Source organism: Arvicanthis niloticus, chromosome 17 (assembly GCF_011762505.2).
Source record: "Arvicanthis niloticus isolate mArvNil1 chromosome 17, mArvNil1.pat.X, whole genome shotgun sequence".
Classification (NCBI taxonomy): Eukaryota; Metazoa; Chordata; class Mammalia; order Rodentia; family Muridae; genus Arvicanthis; species Arvicanthis niloticus.
In genome coordinates this window covers 5,621,350-5,642,709 of record NC_047674.1, presented here as the reverse complement: position 1 = coordinate 5,642,709, position 21,360 = coordinate 5,621,350, and positions in this window count along the sequence as shown.

The following is a 21,360-nucleotide window of genomic DNA, read 5'->3' as shown; positions in this document are numbered from 1 at the left end:
TTTCTCTTCTACTAGATTCAGTGTAACTGGTTTTACGTTGAGGTCCTTGATCCACTTGGATTGAGCTTTGTGCAGAGTGATGTATATGTATTTATTTGCATTATTTTACATACAGACCGCCAGTTAGACTAACACCATATGTTGAAGATGCTTTTTATTTTTCCAGTATATGGTTTTGGTCTCTTGTCAGAACTCACCTGTGCATAAGTATTTGGATTTATTTTGTGATTTTGATCAATTTCATTGATCAACTTGTCTAGTTATGTACCAATACCATATAGTTTTTATAAATACTGCTCGGTAGTGCAGCTTGAAATCAAGGCTGGTGATTCATGCCAAAGTTCTTTTATTGGTCAGGATTGTTTTGCTTATCCCATATTTTTTTTGTTTATTTGTTTGTTTGTTTTTGTTTTGTTTTATTTTGTTTTGAGTTTTTTTTTTTTTTTTTTTTTTTTTTTTTTTTTTTTTGGAGGGGTGGTTTGCTTGTTTTGGTTGGTTTGTTTTTTTTTTCCTGTATGAAGTTCGTAATTGCTTTATCAAGGGCTATAAAATAATTGTGTTGGAATTTTAATGGGCATTGAATTGAATTAGTAAATTATTTTTGTTATGATGGCCATTTACACTATGTTAATCCTGCCTAACCATGGGCATGAGAGATCTTTCCATCTTCTGATATCTTTCTCAATTTCTTTCTTTATGGACTTAAAATTCTTGTCATATAGAATTTTTATTTGCTTGCTTAGAGTTACACCAAGATAATTTATATTATTTGTGTTTATTGTAAAACGTGTTGTTTCTCTAATTACTTTCTCAGCTAGATTATCATTTTATGAAGGAGGGCTACTGATATATTTGAGTTAATTTTAAATCCAGCCACTTAAGCAATTTATCAGCTCTAGAAGTCTTGGGTAGAATTAGAGGGAAAGGTCTCTTATGTTTATTACCATATCATCCACAAATAGCTATACTTTGAATTCTTTTCTGATGTGTATACCTTTGATCTCCCTGTGTTATCTTATTTCTCTGGCTAGAACTTTAAGTAGAAATATGGATAATTTTAGTGAAATTGTTTTAAGTTATTCTCTATTTAAGTAGATATTGGCTATTGGTTTCCTGTATTCTGTTTTAATTATAGTTACATATATGCCTTGAATTACTTAACTCGCCAAGAGTTTTAACATGAAGGAGTGTTGGATTTTGTCAAAGGCTTTTTCAGCATCTAACAAATTAATCATATAATTTTTTTCAGCTTGTATATATGGTAGATTACATTGATGGATTTTTATATGTTGAAACATACATGAATCCCTGTGATGAAGCCTACTTGATCTTGGTGAACAATGTGTTTGATGTATTCTTGGATGTAGTTTGCAAGAATTTTATTGAATATTTTTGTGTCAATGTTTATAAGGGAAATTTGTCTGTATTTTTCTTTCTTTGTTGATATTTTATGTAGTTTCGGTATTAGAGTAATTGTGGCCTCATAGAATAAATTAGGTTTTGTTCTTTCTGTTTCTCTTTTGTGGAATAGTTTGAAGAGTATAGATATTAACTTTTCTTTGAAGTTCAGGTAGATTTCTGCACTAAAACCATCTTGGCACTGGGCATTCTTTATGTATTTAGTTTGGGTTGGGTGGGATTTAATGACTATTTCTATTTATTTAGTAGCTAGGGGGCTGTTTAGGTAGTTTATCTAATTTAGTTTAACTTTGGTACATGGTATCTGTCTAGAATATCATATGTTTCATCTAGATCTTCCAGTTTTTTCCAGTACAACTTTTGCAGGAAGACATAATGATTTTATCTTATATTTACCTCAGTTTTTGTTGTTATGTATCCATTTTTATTTCTGATTTTGTTCATTTGAATACTGTCTCTGTGTCATTTAGTTAGTTTGGCTAAGCATTTACATATTTTGTGGGTTTTCTCAAAGAACCAGTTCTTTCTTTTGCTGATTTTTTACATTGTATTTTTTGTTTTTAATTGGCTAATTTCATCCATGAGCTTGACTATTTCCTGCCATCTGGTCCTCTTGGGAATGTTTGCTTCTTTTTGTTCTAGGGCTTTCAGGTGTACTATTAAGATGCTTGTATAGGATCTTTCCAAATTCTTTATGAAGGCACTTAGTGCTATAAATATTCCCAATAACACTGCCTTCATTTTGTCCCATAAGTTTGGGTATGTTGTACATTCATTTTTATTTAATTCTAGGAAGTCTTTAATTTGTTTTTATTTAGTCCCTGACCAAGTTATCATTTAGTAGAGAGTCTTCACTATCCCTATATCAGATAAAGGTCTAGTATGCAAAATATATAAAGAACTTAAGAATGTAGTCTCCATAAAACCAAATAACACAATAATAATTTGGGGTACAGAACTAAACTAAAAGTACAGAATTCCTATGATACACCCCACCCAATAGAAGCTAAGAAGTTAAACAAAAAGCAAGTAAGGACTTTTTTAAATTCCATATAGAAGGGGGAATCAAATAGTCATGGAAGGCATAGGGAGGAATGGACCTCAGTGAGAGAAGGAAGGAGGAGGACAAACAAGATTAAGATCATGTATGGATAAAGACAGGACAGTAGCCCAGAGGGCCAGGGTAATGAAGGGAAGTATGCAGCTGTGATGGGTGGAAAAAGGGGCTGGAGAAAATGTCTAGAAAGTCCCAGAGATCTGGGATGGGGAGACTTCCAGGGTTCAATGTGGGTGACCTTAGGTTAAATGCCCAACAGTAGACATATAGAACCTGCTAAAGAGACTACCTCTGGTAGTTAGATAGTACCCACAGAGAAAGGATGGGGACACAAACCCACCTTCAAAAGTTTAGATTCCAAATTGTTCCCATCTAAAATAAATACAGGCACAAAAATGGAGCAGAAATGGAATGAATGGCTGACCCTTGACCTCCCCAAGATGCAGTGTTTCCCATGACCAAACAACAAACCCTGATACTATTGTGCTTGCAGACAGGAGCTTAGCATGACTGTCCTCTGACAGGCTCTACCAGAAGCTGATTGAGACAGATGCAGATATTCATAGTCAAGTATTGGACTGAGGTCGGGGACAACTATGGAAGAGATAAGGGAAAGGATTGAAGGAATTGAAGGGGATGGTAACACCATAGGAAGACCAACATGGTTAACTAATCTGTATTTTTGGGAACTTCCAGAGTAGGAGTCACCAATCAAAGACCATACAGGGGTTGGTCTGAGGCTCTGGGCACATATGTTGCAGAGGATTGTCTTGTCTGCCCTCAGAAAGAGAGGGGGGGATGGGCCTAATCCTGTAAAGAATTTATGTCCCAGGATGAAGAGATGCCCATGGTGGGGCACCCTCTCAAAGGTGAAGGGGAAGGGCAATAGGGGAAAGAATTCTGTGAGGAGTTACTGGAGAGCAACATTTGGAATGTAAATTAAAATAACTTTAAAAATCTATTTCCTTTATCTATTCATCTGCTGATGGAAATCTGGGTGGTTTCCCATTTCTGGAGAATATAAATAGAGGGCCAATGATTAAGAAAGTGACTCAGTGTTCAGATGAATGATCTTCTTAGTATATGTCTAAGAATGTTATAGCTATATCTCAACATGCATCTATTCTAATCTTCCTGAGAAACCATGCAAATTTGTACAATGTCTGTATATTTGCAGTACTTCCAACAATGAATGACTACTCTTCCTTTTACTCCATATCCTCTCCAGTATGAACAGTTATTTCTTTTCGTGAACTTAGACACTCTGATTGATTTAGTAAAGATGAAACATAAATCTCAAAGTAGTTTAGTTTTGATTTGAATTTTCTTGATGAATAAGCATGTTCTCTTCAAATGTCTTTTAGACATTTGAGATTCCTATTTTGAGAATTCTGTTTAGATATGTACCCCATTTTCTAATTTTGTTGTTTTCTTGATATCTAGGTTGGGTGTTTGTGTGTGTGTGTGTGTGTGTTTATAAAATTGGATATTTTCCCTCTATAGAATGTGTGCTTGGTAAAAATCTTTCCTATTCTGTAGACTACCACATCATCTGAATGACAGTTTACTTTGATTTTTAGAAATGGTGTTCAGTTTCATCATGTATCATTTATGAATTGTCCATGTAGTGTCTATGCTTCTGATGTTCTGTTTATAAATTCTTTTCTTGTCTCAATGAGTTCAAGGTTATTATATACGTTATCTTCTATCATGTCCAGTGTGTTTGGTTGTATGTTGATGTTTAATTGATTTGGAGCTGAGTTTTGTGCAAGATGATAAACATGGATCTATTTGAATTCTCCTATCTATCTTTCTATATCTAATCTAATCTGTATCTACATTCATATATATATATGCATATATATACGTATATATACATGCATGCATATATGTGCAAATATATATATTTGTCAGTTGATCAATCAGTAAATCTATTTATATTTAACTATTTATAGAAAGAAATAGATAGATAGATAGATAGATAGATAGATAGATAGATAGATGTGGTAGATGTGTGTGTGTGTGTGTGTGTGTGTGTATGTTTAACACTCCTTGCACATATGCTTTCATAGTACATTTGATATTGAAGGTATTGAATACTTAATTACTGTGTTCTTTCCTTAGAAATATATTAAAAATTCTTAGGATTTAGAGATGTGAATTTAGACAGGTTTCTAGTAGATCCTAAGATATAATTATAGATGTGAAAATTCCTATTGTACCTGAGAATGTTGCAAAGTTTAATTTTGGTGACATGTAATCTTACTGTATAAATGAAAATTAACTTTTGATGTCTATTCCTGCCAAACAGCTCAATCTGAAAATATCCTACTGTAGAAAAAGCTTTGGGGAACTAAAGTAAAATATACATGACAACTACAATCACATAATTTTATAACAGAAGTACTAAGATCTTCTAAATTTAGTATCTTTTAATGCTTGTTTTTTCAAAATGCAAGACTTAAAACCAATATAGCTTTATTTTATTAATCACATAATGAAGACAAAAATATTAGGTTATTCATTAACTAATCTTTGGGTGTTGCCTACCTTTTTACAGGATTGCAAGTTACTGTAATAATTGTCTACATTTTAAACATACTCTTCCTCTCTTGAATTGTACTAATATTATTAATATGTCATATTTGTCACAGTGGAAAGCTGAGTTTTTGAAACTGAGATATGTTTTCATCAGAAAAATTTTGGAAAAAAAAAAAAAAAAGAACAGAAAGATGCTTTAGTTGCCATGCCAACTTGAAAACCATTAACAGTGGAAATACTCCAATCATATGTCCCTGTTGAAAATGAAAATCATGAGAAGCTTGTCAAAGGATACACAATGACTTGTCATTCTTCTTATGGTTATAGTTTCTATTTGTGAGAAATTATATTATTTCATATTGTCAAGTATCATGATGAACTTATAAACACATTCTTTTTTGTTTTGTTTTTTTCTTTTGTTTTTTTGTTTGTTTGTTTGTTTTTTGAGACAGGGTTTCTCTGTGTAGTCCTGGCTGTCGTGGAACTCACTCTGTAGACCAGGCTGGCTTTGAACTCAAAATATCCACCTGCCTCTGCCTCCCAAGTGCTAGGATTAAAGGAGTGTGCCTCCACTGCTTGGCTATAAACACATACTTCTAAGGTGTAAAAATATTTAAAAAGAGAAAATGGAAATCATACTTTCTATGATAACTATAGCATAGTTCTTTCCCTGAATTTCAATGAGTATGTGTTAAAACTATTGGTAGGAGGTTGTTGGGCTTACTAATAGATTTAAACTGGGAAGTGCTTCAATCTGCTTGTTTGAAAGTATAATTCCATGCGTTTATCATTTTCTAATGTATTTATGTTTCAAGATATGTTTTGTTTATTTTCTTGGTTTATAATGGTACTAATTAAAATATAATTAATCCCTTGTGTGAAAAATGAGAAATTTAGTGAAATTTGTTCACTGTTAATTTTATCACATTTCTAGCAACCAAAAAATAGTAATTTAGATGCATGTGTAAATTAACTTAGGACCAGTATACTCATCCTTTAAATATGTTTCTTACTCTCCAGCTCAAGTTTCTTGCAGTTAGTAAATACCCAGGGGAACAATAACACATAAAATCAAAATGAAATATTTGAAACTTAATTATGAACTTACAGTAGAGATGTCAGCAGTAAGCTGGGATAAATATATAAAGTCCTTGTTTTTGCAATATTATAGGCTAACCTACAGTGATTGGTATATGTCCTACAGTTCTCAATGATAACTTAAAACTTACACATAAATTTTGTACTTTATTCTGGATATGGCTATATAAAAATTTATATGAGGGGATAGGACATGCTAAGGAAGCAGATCCTGGACTGAAAATTGATAAGGAAAATTAACCTACAAATTTTCTGTCTAAAATATGATTCTGAATCACTGAGTAACTAGATTCTGAAAAATATTTCCAATGTGTTTTATATTTTCCTTATTATTATTCATTTTCTTGAATAGTTATAGGTTTGCTCTGCTGTTTTGTTTGATTTTTGTTTGTTCAGTTTTTCTTTTCTTTTTCTTGTTTTCTTTTTTTGTCAACTTGATACAAGCTATAATTACATAGGAAAAAATACCTCAATTGAAAAATAACTTTATCAGATATCCTATAGGAAATCCTGATATCATGTGATTGATTGATGATTAATAGGGTAAGGCCCATTTTACTAAGTATGGTGCTAGTGTTTGTATAGTGGTGATTGACAGTATAAGAAAGAAGGCTGAGCAAGCCACAGGGGACAATCCATTTTTCTATGACCTCTTCTTCAATTTTTAGTACCATATTCCTGTGTTTTTATCTTGACTTCTCTCAGTAATAGAATATTACTTGGAAATATAAGGTGAAATAAACTCTTTTCTCTCAGAGTGGTTTTTGATCATGGTGTTTATCAGAGCAATAGAAAGCTAACTATAACAGGTATCATGCTTATAATTGGAAGCGTTCCTGTGCGAAAGGTTATGAATATTATAATAGGGGTGATTTGTCTACATCGTGGGTTTATAGTTTCTTAAGTAAATGCTAGGCAAGGTTTAAAAACCTTAAACTTTGTCAAAACATTTCTAAATTCAAATTAGCAACAAGAGTTAGACTCTCTTAAGACTCTCACTTATCACTTATCTCAAGGAAAGACTGATTTCAGACTTTACCATGATACAATATGGACTAAAGTATAGAGGTCTGGAGTATCAAATCCCATCAAATAAACATTCAAGAAGAAAACAAGAAAATTTCAGGGTGGTGTTGTCACATACTTCTAATCCCAGCACTTGGGAAAAGAGGCAGGTGATCTGAGTTGAGGTTAACTTGGTCTACAAAGTGAGCTCAGGATAGCCATAGTTATACAGAGAAACCCTGTCTACAATCAAACAGACAGACACAAAAAACCAAACCAACCAAACAAACAAAAGAACATTTAAAAAATGAAAGGAAGAAAATGTGATTATTCTAACATAAGAAGCATTACTAAAATCTATCTTTTCCTTCATTGATATATAATGGGTTTCATATTGAATTTTTTAAATGAACACAGAGACAGTATGCTTGAAGTACAATCTTTGTGACATTATGACAGTAATATTATAGGGAGTTTTTAGGATGTATATTTTGTGAACATCATAAAGTAGACTTCTTATATAACTATAGGTAATATAGTTCATTACTTCATATTACTTGATGTCACCTTGGCAACATGAAGGGATGGAGATTTTATAAGAGAATCAGTGGTGTACATAGAATATCCTTTACAGTAAATTTTAAAAATACAAGTCATTCATGCTAAAATACTAGAAAAATCACAATATAATTAATATATTTACTGTACCATTATCATTTGATATCAGCATGTATCCTACATTGTACTCTCTGTGCTCTCTATTCTGTGTACTCTTTTTTAATATGACTGGCTGTAAAACAGATATGTGTATATTAACATAACCACAAGTGTGTGAAAAAAGCATGTGCTGAGAAGCCATATCTGCTTCAGCATCGTAGGTACACAGGGATTCTTTAGTTGCACTATAATTCTGTGGACCAATGATAGATGCACTCCTTTCTTTACCAGCTTTATTTCTCCAACATTCTAATGGATTAACCTATCATTAGTATCTTGATATGATTCAAACCACAGTAAAAGCAATTTGAACTGATACCTAAAAAAGTAAGTTCATATTTAATTAGTAGCTGAGCTCTAATAAGAAAAAAAATACCCATTTATGTTCTGAAATCTAATAAGATCATATCTGCATAAGTTCAGCAATATTAAAATACCAATAAATAGAGTCAATATACTTTTCAGAATTTTTGTTATTAAACAACATGCAAAAAATAATAATTTCAGAAAATATGGCTATGTTTCTTTATGAAAAACTGAAATGATACTAATGCTAAGAAAATATCAAAGAATTTGAGCACTTGGGAAATTAATATTTGCTATTTTTAATAATATTTAAATATATTTATTTCTTTTACTTTATCATTTAACCTAAACAATTTAAGCACTTTTTTGTCTCTTCTAGTTGGTTTTATGAATATTTTAGAAACTGAAGTTATCATCAGGCATTAATTTAGTGCTAACACATATTGAAAATTAAGATCAAACCTTGTTTAATGTCTGCTGAGGGTCATGTCTCCTACCAGGAGAAACCAGAAGTCCCTGTCCTCACATGCTGAAAAGCATAGTAAAGAAAAGGGATGAACAGTACGCTCTTTTGGCTAACACTTAAATCTAAATAAGAAATAAATGTAAATGATAGTGATCTCAAGGCTCTGGATTAACTTGACTGCAGTGCAATGCAAAAGCTCACCCTTTAACAAGATTTTGTTGTTGTTGTTTGTTTATTTGCTTGCTTGCTTGCCTGTTTAATTCATCAACACCAGAACCAACATAGACAGTAGACAACAAAATTATTTGGGTCCTTAAAAAATTAAAACAAATTCTAAAACAATTACCATTGTATAGGTGTTTTCCAAATAGAGAGAAAAAGTTAAATAATATAAAATGTTATTTTATATTAGTCTTAATAAACAATAAATAAAATAAAACTTAAGAATTAAAAAATGTGAAGAATTGCTGTAACAGAGCAGCCAGGTTGTAAAAGCAGTATAAAGCAAGCATTCTGGAAATTTATCTATAAGTCCGATTATTTCTTTGGCTGAAAAGAAGTTAGCCAACAGTAGAATGTAGAAAGCTCAGAACAGGAAACAATTACCAACAGACTGTAAGAATAACAACTCCCAGACCTCACATAGAGCTGAAAATCATTCTGGTTCTCACAAGCTAGAAAGATTCTTCAAATAATGAGGACATCACTAAAACAAGACAGGATAGAGCTCAGCAGTATAGCTCAATTTGGTCTAAAATTAAAGGCAACTAGATTCATGCACAGGCATGCACACACACACACACACTCACTCACATTCATGCACGTACATGTATGCATACATACACACACACACACTTAAAAATGTCTTGAAAGGATAAAACCTTAGTTAAATTTCTAGGTCTGTAACAAATTACATGTTTAAAATCTAATGATAAATCCTGCAGGCTTGAAGAAAGAGGGGGCAAAGGGCTGGTAAAATTAGTGAACAGACTGAAAAATTATGAGAGTGCTGAGAAAAACAGAGAAGGAGCAGTCGGCTATGTGATTTGCTGAAAAATCTAATGTATTAAGAAATGTGACAATGACTTAAAACCTAAACAGATTTTTCTGGAAAAGTAAATGAAAATGACAAAATTTGTTGTAACATAAATTTAAAATTATAGACCATTAGGAAATGGTCTATTTTCTAATGAATGTTCTATTTCTTAACAAATAAGACCATTAGAAAAAAGATCATGAGCTAACATACAATGGAAACAGTGATCCCAAAGAAAATGTGTACAACCTTTGGAATTTAAATAAACAAGACTCTAGTAGAATAATCATCTGAGAAGAAAAACAACTAAATATAAAACAGAATGTAATGCATCGTTTATATTAGAGTTCAAGGTAGATACAAAGCATGAAAGCTGAAGTCATACATAAGAACAAATTTAGAAAAAATTACAGATTTTTATTAAAATTATAAGACATTTGTGACTTAATGAATCCTAAGTGTGATTTCTTCTAAATTGCATATATGATACATGTAATACACAGACACCAAATAATCAGTACTCCCAGCAAACCTGCACTGTGAGATCTGCACAAGGTAAACACCTTAAATTTGTTATGCCAAGCCTTTTAACCTCCACCCTCATTTAAAATATATAAATATAATTAGGTCATTGTCTATGCAAAAGCAGGATGAAAGCCAGATCTATAGAGGTATAATTTGACAATCATTAATGAGTATAGACTGTGTAATAGCCACAATGACAAACATTCTATGCAAACATTACAGCTGCATATATTACATAAAGACTTCAGAGGCTGATGTGGTCAAGATCACTGCAGGATACTGCAGGAAATTTGAACAATAACTTGTAAATTATATACTTAAAATATACAACTTTTTTTTCCATTAAATCATGTCGGCATGCCTATCATATGTACCTTGTAAAATGTTAAGTGACCTTTCAGAGGCCATAATAGTATGAAGCATATGTATAATTCCTCCATCAAAACCTAATATTCTGTATCTTACTGTCATTAACTTTCATACAATATACTGTGCCAAATACCTTTGATCAATTTATTTTGTCAGCATGGCCTTTTTGGTCTTATTTTTTCATTGGACAACCCAGGAATTTTTCAAAGTATACTATGGCTCCTTTCTTTTGTTCGATGACCTGCTGAGTTTATCCAGGGCCATCTGTGTTTCTCGAGCTTTGGGCATACACTGAAATTTTACCTGTAGACATTCGACTGAAGCCAAAGTTGTCCTTTCCCCCTGAATCTATCAGTGGCTTGTATTCCAGCAAGAAGATGTTGGGCCATGAAAGCCCTTTCTACCTGTATCTGACCTTTGACAGACCCAGTCTTATGCAGTTCTACTATGGCAATCACAAGTATTTAGTTTCTTGCAGTGAAATTTAAATTTACTATTAGAAAAACTATCATTACATTAATTTAAGTATAAGAGATAGTTTAGTGGCTACATTTTCTATTGCAACAGAATATTGTATTAGTAAAATAAAGATCGGAGATAATATATTAAACATTATAAAACTATTTCTCCATTTGTATAACATGTTTATATTTTTAATTAAAAACACCAAGGAAAACTCATAAATACTCATGGAATTATATTGAAAACTCTAATCCCACTCTGGGATGAATAAATTAAAAAGTATTAAACAATTTTAAGATGAATTAATTAAAACATAAATCTTAGAAAATACAATCATAGTAATATTTCACTTTTCTATAAGATAAAGTAAAATAAGCAACTAAGAATTTGGTGTAGAAAATGACAATGGGATCCATTTTGTACATTATCTGCCTTGATAGCCTATGTATTACGCAGATGTTGCCTCTTTTTCATCTTACACTTGAAAATTGCAAATTTTGCCTTGTATAACATCTGAGGAACATAGCAATTTTAAATAAAGATAAAGCACTTTCTTTTTTATTGGACTAGTTACTTTCTGTTCCCATTAATTTGATGACATTTATAATAAAATAGCACATATTTAGTTGATAGCAAATTCAAGAGATGATTTAACTTGTCACAACAAATCTGTTCTTCTCGTGGAGCTGTATGGAGAACATTTTGCTTTGATTTATGACACCAATGTAAAATTGTGGTACTGCTTTATTATAACAGGTAGAAATACAAAGTTGAGTTACCGAATGTAGCTATAGAAGGGAACTTCAGGAGTGAGTGTGCTAATTGAAAACTCATTTGTATATTTTTAACATTTACTAATTATGACTAGTTTCAATTCCCTTAAATATAAACAAGACTTATATTTATTGTTTTTGTATTTCTGAAAGAAATTTAAATTTTAATGATGAATATTAGGAAAGTGATTATTTCATTATATTAATCTTCAGTTTATGTGAAGCCACTTTTGCCAAGACACTCAAGAATTAACATCTTTCCTCTACCAATGCCATTTTGAAGATACAAAAGGAAAAGTCATTATCAGGTAGAGTTCAGTCTGCTTATAAACTCACATGCAGATATTTAATTATGTACTCTAATGTCTTTCTCAATTATTTGTGAATGCCTTTGTCAAATTTATGATAGACTAATTGTACATCAATTTATCATAAAATATTTTCATCACTCAAGGGGAGAAATTGCCAGATACTCAATTACAACTCTGGATGTGATGATCACAAATACATTTTCTTGCATTTGTGTATCATACTAGATATATTGAAAATTCTCACTGAACTCTGAGAAATGGAGAAAGTCAGAGCACAGCCAGCACTGTGTTTTCAATTAGTATTTTAATTATGCTTTGTGAAATAAGCAATACCTTTTTAACTCCTAAAAACAAATGAAGTAAACTACATCAGACTTATCCATTCCTATAGATAGTCATTTGTATGATAAACCCTTTTGATATACGACTGCATTACCCAAACCCAATTGTCTCATGCTGTTCATGAAAGTCAGTAATAGGACACAGGCTGTGATGCTATTAACACAATTCAATAACAGAATATTAGAATGTCTACTAAATGTCACAAATGAATTCCAGAATTATATATATTGCTAATAAAAGGTTGTAACATTGAACACATCTTCTGTTTTACAGTTTTGCCAGTAAACACTGCTAATACAATTATAGTTCTTATAAGATTTAGTCCAACTTTTGCCTGAAATAACAGAATTCAATTCATCATACTAAATTGTATTTTTAAATTCTAGAAGTAGGTAAGTAACTCATTAAAACACTAACCCCTTTAAGAATTTCACACTAATAACATATTGCTAATCTAGGGTCTAAATATTAAACCACGGAAAATTTTATTAAATTCTTTCAAGATATGTCAAAGCTCAGGGTAAGAATTTTCATTTGTAAAATATTTTGATGAATAAAATTAACATAAATTGAAGTCTCATGAAAAGATGTACACCAGTAGGGCATCCTTGGCCTAACTTATATGCATGAGGTGCTATTTTTGATACCCAGCCCCATTTAAATAATGTTGTGCTCAGCCTTAAATCAAAAGTAATTTATCTCTCACTCCAAGGCTTAAGGGTTGTTGCAAATGAAGGGCTGCAATGAATTTAAGAGCCAAAGGAGGTAGAGAACTTCTAGTAAAGTTTTATTTATTTAATTTTTTTAGACAAGGTAAATGTAGAAATGAATTCATACTGATTGTGGCAGTAGCACAGGATTTGTCCATACTTCTATCTGACATGACCCCATAAAGGAGGTAGGAATGTGGATAAGTAACACCATCACCAGCTGAGATGTTAAGATTTGATAGCTGTGGGAGAGGTGGAGTAATCTTCATTTTGTTTATTTGTCTATTTTGTCATGTTGCACACCAGACCAGTTGGCTGGGCAACCCACAGTATAATCACAGAAAAAAAGAAGAAATACAGTATAATCTCAAAGTTGTGCTGGGTGGGATAGGGAGATTTAGAGGTGGTAAATAGAGGCATGTCCAAAATACACCTGTAATTAACAAAGAATTAGCCAAACTACTTCCTTTTAATTTTGTATTAATGATCAAAATGGTTTCTCACCAAATGTATTATATTACTGAACACAACACTCTCCTTAGCCATTCTAGGATGATCTAAATTATAACTAAAGGAAGTATTTTTAATTATGCATTATACATAAAAGTCTATATGTTTGCCTAGGGTAGCATCATAAGAAAAGTATTATTTTGTTTGATTTTTCCAGCTTCCATAAATTTCATGTTTAAATTACTTTGTTTCTTCTTTCATAGCTTTATCTCTCCTTTAATGTTTACATTGAAAATGACATGGGAAATTTAAAACTGCTTTGGATACTTCCATATATCAGTACTTTCAATGAAAAGAGAAATTAGAAAGATTAAGAATAAACCATGCAGACTTCCAAGCAACAAAATTCACAATCTCAGTACACATTAGGCCTCAAAATACTAGCTATTTTGGTTGATAACAGTGTCCAGCATTAAAAGGCATTTACAACATTGGCCAGTGTTTTTCCTGACTTTGTATAAGCAAAAAAATATGCAGAGTGCAAACTGTTTTTTGATACCCAAATTTAGTTTTTATAACTATATGAGAAATAGAGTAGTAAAGTTATTGTTTAAGCACAAGAACAAAACACAACTATATACTAATAATGTAGAAGAACCCTTCTGTGATTCACATATTATAATAATTTCAGTTCAATAATTTATGTATCAAATTATGTATTAAATAAATTAGTAAATTATTAGTATTGATTGTGAGTTGAATACAAGACAAAAAATAATGAAATTTGTTTGATTTAAATTACAACATAACTACCTAAGAATAAGAGTTTGAAAATTTATCAGTGAGTACATACCATGTGTGTTCTTTTGTGATTGGGTTATCTCACTCAGGATGATATTTTTTAGCTCCATTCATTTGCCTAAGAATTTCTCCAATTAAACGTTTTTTAATAGCTGAATGATACTCCATTGTGTAAATGTACCACATTTTCTGTATCCATTCCTCTGTTGAAGGACATCTGGGTTCTTTCCAGCTTCTGGCTATTAAAAATAGGGCTGCTATGAACATAGTGGAGCATATGTCCTTGTTATATATTGGAGCATCTTCTGGGTATATGCCCAGGAGTGGTATAGCTGGGTCCTCAGGTAATGCTATGTCCAATTTTCTGAGGAACTGCCAGACTGATTTCCAGGCTGGTTGTACTACTTTGAAATCCCACCAACAATGGAGGAGTGGTCCTTTTTCTCCACATCCTCATCAGCATCTGCTATCACCTGAGTTTTTGATCTTAGCCATTCTGAGTGGTGTGAGGTGGAATCTCAGAGTTATTTTGATTTGTATTTCCCTGATGACTAAGGATATTGTACATTTGTTTAGATACTTCTAGGCAATTCAAGATTCCTTTGTGAATTCTTTGTTTAGCTCTGTACCCCATTTTTAATAGTGTTATTTGGTTGTCTGGAGTCTAATTTCTTGAGTTCTTAGTATATATTGAATATTAGCCCTCTATCAGATGTAGGATTGGTAAAAAAAATCTTTTTCCAATCTGTTGCTTGCCATTTTGTCCTATTGACAGTTTCCTTTGTCTTACAGAAACTTTGAAATTTTATGAGGTCTCATTTGTCAATTCTTGATCTTAGAGCATAAGCCATTGGTGTTATGTTCAGAAAATTTTCCTCTGTGCCCAGGTATTCAAGGGTGTTTCTCACCTTCTCTTCAATTAGTTTCAGTGTGTCTGGATTTATGTGAAGGTCCTTTATCCACTTGGACTTGAGCTTTATACAAGGAGATAAGAATGGATCAATTTGCAATCTTCTACATTCTGACCTCCAGTTGAGCCGGCACCATTTTTTTAAAATGCTGTCCTTTTTCCACTGGATGGTTTCAGCTCCTTTGTCAAAGATCAAGTGACTATAAGTGTGTGGGTTCATTTCTGGGTCTTCAATTCTAATCCATTGATCTTCCTACCTGTCTCTGTACCAATACCATGCAGTTTTTATCACTACTGCTTTGTAGTACAGCTTGATGGTGATTTCCCCAGAAGTTCTTTTATTGTTGAGAACAGTTTTCGCTATCTTGGAATTTTTGCTATTCCAAATGAATTTGCAAATTGCTCTTTCTATCTATGGAGAATTGAGTTGAAATTTTGTTGGGGATTGCATTAAATCTGTAGATTACTTTTGGCCAGATGGCCAGATGGTCAGATGGCCAGTTTTACTATATTAATCCCGCCATTCCATGTGCATGGGAGATTTTTCCATCTTCTGAGATCTTCTATTTCTTTCTTCAGAGACTTGAAATTCTTGTCAATTGGATATAACCCCAAAAGCTTGCAATACTGAAGATGCAACTTACAGACCACATGAAGCTCAGGAAGAAGAAAGACCAAAGTGTGGGTGCTTCAGTCCTTCTAAGAAGAAGTAACAAACTACTCACAGGAGCAAATTCAGAGTCAAATTGTGGAGCAGAGACTGGAGGAAGGACAGTACAGGGACTGCCCCACCGAAAGATACATCCCATGTGCAGTCACCAAATGCAGACACTGTTGTGGATGCCAGGAAGTACATGCTGACAGGAGCCTGATATATCTGTCTCCCAAGAGGTTCTGCTAGAGCCCGACATATTCAGAGGAGGATGCTCAAAGCTTATCATTGAACTGATCACAGGGTCCCCAGTGGATGAGTTAGAAGACTGAACGAGCTGAAGGGATTTGCGCTTTCATGGGGAGAGCAACAATACCAACCATCCATAGCTCCCAGGGTCTAAAACACCGGCATGGGAACACATAGGGAGGGACACATGACTCCATCTGTACATGTAGAAGAGGGTGGCATTGCCAGGCATAGGTAGGAGAGAAAGTTTTTGGTCCATTGAAGGCTGCATGTCTCAGTGTGGAGAAATTCATGGGTGGGGAGGTAGGACTGGGCAGGTGGGTGGGGGCACATCCTCATAGAAGCTGCAGAAAGGGGAATTGGGTAGGGGATTCCTGGGTGAGGGGGAAATAGGGAAAGGGGATCACATCTGAAATGTAAATAATATATCCAAAAAAAAGAAAAAAAATGAAACTTTATATAAATACTTAGAAACAGAATATGATGACTTTATCAGATGTCAGTCCTATTTATTTGTTTATTTATAAGAGAATGTTTTTACTTTTGGTATCCACAAATTTCTACCAAGTAATTGTCTCATCATTTTGAGTACTATCCTTACTTTTCCTCAGATGAAATTTATGAAGCTCTTAAAAATTGTGTGGGACACTGGTCTTAACTCTAATGAAAGGTGTGACACAACTTAGATGCAATAAGGTCATGTCAGGATATTACAACTTTTACCCTTACAAAACATGACCCAATCAAGCCCATGATGCAAGCTTCAGAAGTAAGAGTACTTTTACTATATCCAAGCATATGCCAATTTTTTCTCAGTACTGAAAGTATTTATTTATGCATTTTTAGGTCTTCATAATCATAAATACGGATAATCATCCAAAATGACTACCTTACTCATAACATGTACACATTTTTGAGATGATATTTATTCATACCATCACCTTCCTCTGGTAACAGTCTTTTACTTATGAAAATTTTAATATATACTTTACTGGGTCATATCCAAGCAGCTGTGCTATCTTGGCCTCTCTTACAGAGTTCCATGTCTTTTATTCTCATATATGACTAAATCTTCAATCTTATACTAAATTGTCTACTTTATATGCATAATGATAAGTCCTTAATCCAGCTGGAAGCCACAATCCAGCATTGCATTTAATAATTAAATGGCTGTCAGCAAATATGTTTTACATTAGATTTAAAGAATCAAACCCTTTTTTCTTAATACACCTTTTAGCAAAAATGATTTTTATCTTTTCTTCCATTGCCTTAACATTAAAAGTAGATTGCTGATTGAGGAAAAGGTTATTTAGCCTGCACTTTGGGTAGAATGTGAAAGCAATAAGACTTCTATGATGCTTACTTTACTTGTATTGTCTTCTAAAACAGAGGCAACTTAGGCATAGTAATTCATAATGCCATATTATCACCTATAAACTATGAATAAGAAAGGATTGTATTTGACCTGATAAAATCAACAATGTATCAAGTATTCCTCATGTGTTTACTTTATGAGGTAGGTCTTTTAAATTCACAATCCATAAACAAAATATAAAATATTAACTTCTGATTTTTAAAACTACCTTGAAGGTAACCTTATTTTCTTGATTAGTGGTGTTTACTGAATTTCAATAAAAAATTGATTCAAATCTCTTTCATCATATATAGAACTCTTACATGTAAAACACCTCTTAGCTTTCAGGTATAATTTATCCACTTGTAATTTATGAGTGGTTTTATGTATATGCTTTTGATCCAAATATTATGGTTAAATGTGATTAGAGTTGCTTTTACAGTCAACATTCCACAAAATAGGATATTCTGAGTAGGAAGCCTCAGCTGAAGAAGCTTTGTGATTACCTTAATTGGTGTGGAAAGATTTACCTTCACTCTGGACAACACTTTCTGGTAAAACTGTAGAAAACTGAGAGAATGAAAATCTTCTGGAAATCATATAGTGTTCTACTTCTCTAGAAGCTTCCTAAATAATGCCTTTAGCCACACACACACACACACACAGAGGCAAAATTGAGTTTATTCAATAATTGCACATCTTTCCATACAGTTGTTAAAATAAGATGCTACTGATGAAGATGACCCATAATTGAGCTAAAGTATATGACAGAAACAACATGGAAGCTTCATAATAAATAATGATTAAGTGGATAATTATGAGGAGACAATATCTTGCTGAGCTATGAGAGACAACAAGGTGCCTGGTCGAACAAACTTCTGAACCCCAGAGACCCTTTGGGACAGCAGACGTTCCGCTCTGTTCCTGGTCCCCTGGCTCTCTCAGCTTCTGCCCTTCACAGCCCCTCCCACAGAGAGAGGTTGAGAGGTCTACAACCATCGACCATAGGAATAGTGCCCCAGGTTCTCCTTACATGCATATGAGGCATCCCCAAAACCTCAGACTAAGCCAATAAGATTACCTGCTGCTAAAACCTTCACCTACCCCAAACTATATATATATATATATATATATATATATATATATATATATAGTATATATTGAGCTTAATTGAGAAGTAAAGCGCATGCAAGAATCATCCTGTTGTCTGAGAGCTTCGTCTTGGACCCTCCCCTCTTTGCCAGCTAGCCAGCTCCGGAGCTTTTAACACTGGGCAAGTGATCTATTCTCTTTCCCTGCTACCTAGCTGGCAATTCCCGCCTTAGCAAAGAGCTGTAACACTTCAGAAGACACCGGCTCTCCTGGAACACCTTCGTGGTTCTCCTCTCTCTGCTACAGAGAGGGTGACAGGCAGCAGCAGATCTTCCCCACTGGCACTCTGCCCCAGACCACCCTCGGGCAGGGGCAGCAACAGTGACAGAGACAAGCCAGAGACTTTGTGGGATGCAGCTGGAGATGGGTCTGACACCTGGATATAACAGGGAAGCTTCACATAGAGGGAACTCATAGATGAACATCATTGACACACCTATCCAAGCCTATGTTACCTTGAGTCCCAGCAATAAAAGCAAAGTTGGGCACTATCAATAGTAAGACACATTGCACATCCTGTAGAGAGTCGCGCCCTCTGCAAGCAGAGGCCTTACAGGCTGTGCCACCACCAGTTTGCTGATGATTTTGGTGGATAGGTTCCATGCACATGCGCAAGGGCTAGGAGTGAGCCAAGTCACTGCCCAACCCGGGGCATCATATGGCTAATGAGCGAGCAGCCAATCAAGTATGTACACGCCACCTTAAGGACTATTTAAGCTGGCACTGTTTGGGGTTCTTTTGTCTTCCTCTTCCCATCGCAATAAATGCTTGCTGCAGAAGGATCCTGGTGCCCGTGTGCGTTCTTGCTGGTGCCGAGGAGACCCTCCTTGTTCACAGAGAAGGATTCAGAACTGCAGGACAAACTCTGTAAGGCATGTTTGGTCTTGATTTGTCCCATCTCTCACCTCAATTGGCAGGAGTGGTTGTAGCATTCCCTCTGGTTTTAGTAGCGCTCGTTCTCTTTCTTTTGGTTTGATTTTGCTTCCATAAAGGCTGGTGCTAAGAGACTTGCCACCATTGGGCGCGGTTAGATGGACGTACATAAGCCGCGGTGCCCCTCCCTGTGTGTCAGCTTCTCTCGTAGATAAGAGAGCAGCATGGGGGCTTCACATTCTGTGATTATGGTGCTTCAGTCGCTCTTGCAACAGCATGAATTAAAAGCCTCTACAAAAACATTGGAGGGGTTTGTGAAGGAGGTAGACCGCGTAGCGCCCTGGTATATATGCTCAGGGTCGCTAACGCTCGCCCCCTTGGACAAATTGGAAGGTGACTTGATTAGAGAACAGCAGAATGGGAAATTAAAGCCTGGAACTAGACTGCTGTGGAGGCTTGTGAGATCGTTTTTACAGGACGAGAAATGCCGCTTGACTATAGCGGCAGGCCAGGGAGTGCTAGAGGAGTTACAAGACAGCATTCAGAAACAGAGCGGAATAAAAGGTTAGGAGCTCACAAAGAAAAAAGAAAAGGTATACCTAAGATAAAAGGCCCTTCCAAAGACGCCCAGTCTGAGGAGGAGAGAGATAAGGGAAAGTACACCCTGGGAGAGAAACGTAAGGAGAACAAAGATAAGAGAAAAGATGCCCTGGAGAAGAAGCTTGAGGAGGGAGAAAGGAAGCCGGAAAGGAAATCTCTTTATCCGGTACAGAAACTGGAGGCCTTAGAGCTTGATAGCTCTGAGTCAGAGGAGCTAAGCCCCTCTGAGGAGAGAGACTTAGATGAAGAGGCAGCCCGCTATGAGGAAGAAAGGTACCATCCAGATGAGCGGCTGCCGCTACAAAATCGAAAGCAAAAGAAAACAAGAGATGAGAACCGCACGGCTTCTCAGCCGGTTGTGCCCCCCAACACATTGTTCCCAGTGCTCCTCCTCCTTATGCAGAGAAGCGCTGCTCAGACTCCTTCCTTTCAAAGGGAGATAAAAGAAAGTTATTACAAGCTTTTACAGTGTTTGAGATTGCAGAGGGAGGTCGCATCCACGTACCGGTAGAATATACCCCATTAAGGAACTTGCTGAATCAGTTAACAGATATGGAGTTGATGCTAATTTCACAGTCATGCAGCTTGAGAGACTTGCCACTATGGCAATGACTCCGAATGACTGGCAAAATACAGTAAAAGCTGCTCTCCCTAATATGGGACAGTACATGGAATGGAAAGCCTTATGGCATGATGCTTCTCAAGTACAGGCAAGGGCCAACACCAATGCAGAAGGCAATCAAAGAGAGTGGGCGTTTGAACTGTTAACAGGACAAGGACAGTTTGTTAATGACCAAACAAATTACGATTGGGGAGCATAAGGCCAAATTTCAGCTGCTGCTATTAAAGCATGGAAGGCCCTCTCAAAGAAAGGTGATGCCGGGGGACACCTAAAAAAATATTACAAGACCCCCAAGAGCCATTCTCAGACTTTGTGGCTAGGATGACAGAAACAGCAGGCAGGATTTTTGGAGACCCAGAGGGAGTTAAACCACTGATAGCACAACTGGTGTATGAAAATGCCTCACCAGAGTGCAAGGCAGTCATTACCCCTAGAAGAAACAAAGGGTTAACAGATTGGATAAAGGTTTGCCGAGGACTTGGAGGCCCACTTACTAATGCCGGCCTTGCAGCAGCTATCTTACAAAGCCAAAACTGCCCAAGTCCTGGCAGCCGTAAAGT